Source organism: Myotis lucifugus, unplaced genomic scaffold (genome assembly GCF_000147115.1).
Source record: "Myotis lucifugus unplaced genomic scaffold, Myoluc2.0 scaffold_4, whole genome shotgun sequence".
Classification (NCBI taxonomy): domain Eukaryota; kingdom Metazoa; phylum Chordata; class Mammalia; order Chiroptera; family Vespertilionidae; genus Myotis; species Myotis lucifugus.
The window spans coordinates 4,118,583-4,121,557 of NW_005871052.1; positions in this window are offsets into that span (position 1 = coordinate 4,118,583).

A 2,975-nucleotide genomic window follows, 5' to 3' on the forward strand; every position below is an offset into this window, starting at 1 on the left:
AGGTGACGCCTGGGAGCCTCCTAGCCACGAATGCCTGAGTCTTTTCTGGACCTAGGGCAGTGCTCTCCCCATGAGGGACTTGGAACCTGCCAGTGTCTAACTGCCAGTATCTGGGAGGTGGGAGTGCATCAGCCGTCCACCAAAAGGTAGGACCATGGAGCCCTTCACAGTTTCAGTGCTTCACAGTTTCAGTGCAAGCGCGGGTCCCTGGCTGAGGGGGCAGAGGCCAGACCAAAACAAAACAACAGAAAGACCCTGCCCACTTGGGCGGGTGCAGCTGCAGTCCACGTGGCCTGGGCAGTGTAGATCCTAAGAAAGAACAAAGTAGGAGTAATCTCAATACCACATATCAAGCTGTATTACAAAGCCACTATTCTCAAAACTGCCTGGTATTGGCACAAAAACAGACATATGGACCAATGGAACAGAACAGAGATCCTAGAAATGGACCCAAGCCATTATCCTCAATTAATATATTTTTTAATTAAATCTTTATTGTTCAGATTATTACAGTTGTTCCTCTTTTTTCCCCCTGTAGCTCCCCTCCACCCAGTTCCCACCCCACCCTCTGCCCTTACCCCTCCCACTGTCCTCATCCATAGGTGCACGATTTTTGTCCAGTCTCTTCCCGCAGCCCCCACACGCCTTTCCCCGCCAAGAATAGTCAGTCCACTCCCTTTCTATGCCCCTGATTCTATTATAATCATCAGTTTATTCGGTTCATCAGATTATTTATTCACTTGATTTTTAGGTTCACTTGTTGATAGATGTGTATTCGTTGTTCATAATTTGTATCTTTACCTTCTTCTCTTCTTCCTCTTCTTAAAGGATACCTTTCAGCATTTCATATAATACTGGTTTGGTGGTGATGAACTCTTTTGGCTTTTCCTTATCTGTGAAGCTCTTTATCTGACCTTCAATTCTGAATGATAGCTTTGCTGGATAAAGTACTCTTGGTTGTAGGTTCTTGGCATTCATCACTTTGAATATTTCTTGCCACTCCCTTCTGGCCTGCAAAGTTTCTGTTGAGAAATCAGCTGACAGTCATATGGGTACTCGCTTGTAGGTAACTGACTGTCTTTCTCTTTCTGCTTTTAGGATTCTCTCTTTGTCTTTTGCTCTTGGCATTTTAATCATGATGTGTCTTGGTGTGGTCCTCTTTGGATTCCTTTTGCTTGGGGTTCTCTGCACTTCCTGGACTTGTAGTCTATTTCTTTCACCAGGTAGGGGAAGTTTTCTGTCATTATTTCTTCAAATAGGTTTTCAATATCTTGCTCTCTCTCTTCTTCTGGCACCCCCATAATTCGGATGTTGGTACGCTTGAAGCTGTCCCAGAAGCTCCTTACACTATCTTCGTATTTTTGGATTCTTTTCTCATTTTGCTTTTCTGGTTGGGTGTTTTTTGCTTCTTCGTATTTCAAATCTTTGACTTGATTCTTGGGATCCTCTAGTCTGCTGTTGGAACTCTGTATAATATCCTTTATTTCAGTCAGTGTATGCTTAATTTCTAGTTGGTCCTTTTTTATAACCTCGAGGTTCTCACGAGATTTCTTGAGGGTCTCACTACATTTATTGGCGGTCTCACCAGACTTTTTGAGGGTCTTACTAAATTTATCGGTGGTTTCTAGAAAGTTCTTGAAAAACCTTATAAGCGTGGTTTTGAACTCTATATCCAGTAGTTTGCTTTCCTCCATTTCTGTCATTTGTGATCTGTTTCTTTGTCTCAGCATTTTTTATGCTTCCCTGTGTTGATAGAGTGGCTTTCTGTGCTAGGTGTCCTATAGGGCCCAGTGGCTCAGCCCCCCCAATTACCTGAGGTGGACACTCTTGGTGCACCCCTTTGTGGGCTGTGTGCACAGTCTTGTTGTAGTTAAGTTTTGATTGTTGTAGGTATCACTGGGAGGAATGGACCTCCAGGCCAATTGGCTGTGAGAATCAGCTGTGTCTACGGTGGGAGAACTTCTGTGCTGAAGACACCCTTATGAGGCAAGACTTGCTTCAGTGGGGCTTTGGTGCTCACTGAGTCTGCCCCCTGAGTGTGTCCCTTATGGATCTGAGGAGTTGTAATCTGGATGGTCCCAATCTGACCACTGGGTACACAGGCTCTTGGATCTCTAAGGAGGTTCTAATTTAGCCTCTGCCTGAGGCTACCCAGTAGGAGCTATGGAGAGATCTGCAGGTTCCTTTTCCTTGTTTGGGTTTTGGAGGTGCCCAGATGAGGCCCAGCTGTGAAGCAATGCAAGCTGCTGTGGGGGCCTTGGGCCTTCTTTTGGATGTTCTGGGTCTTTCTGACCCAGCTGCAGTTTGTTAGGTAATTTTAGATCTCAAAGGGCCAGGTCATTCATATGCAAAAGCCTCTGCTGGCAGCTAGGGTGGGGCAGGGTCTCAGGGAATCAACATGGCAGAGCAAATAGCTATGGCTGATCCTCAGTCCTGCCCTAAAAGGCCCCACGCCTCAGTGTCCTGGTAATTGCTGCAAGCACCTCTGAGAGAAAGCCACCCTCGAGTTCCACCCGCTGCCAGACAGTCCAGTTTCTCCCTGTATGAGTCTGGGTCCCCAGAGACTCGCCCGGAACTGGAGTCAGGGCTGTTGGGAGCTTGTGCCTCCCTCCCGATTGCAAAAGACATCTGTGTCCTCCGTTGCCAGCCCCTTTCCACGCGCTCGAGCCTCCGTACCTCTGCACTTTACTTCCGCACCTCCTCTGATTCTGTGTGCTTTTCTCTTTCCTTCTAGTTGTAGAATTTCCACTTCCTGTGGTTCTGGATGATGTCTGTTTTGTCTTTTAGTTGTATTTTTGAAGTGGTTGTGCGAGTCAGCAATTTCCGGTGTTTACCTATGCCGCCATCTTGGTTTCTCCGGAAATATCAACATTTTAAGTGTAGCTATATTATGAAGGTTAGACAAGAATAATGTTTCCCGTACTTTCCTAATTTTCTCCAATGTGATTATATGTTTTATTAATTTAAAAAGAAGA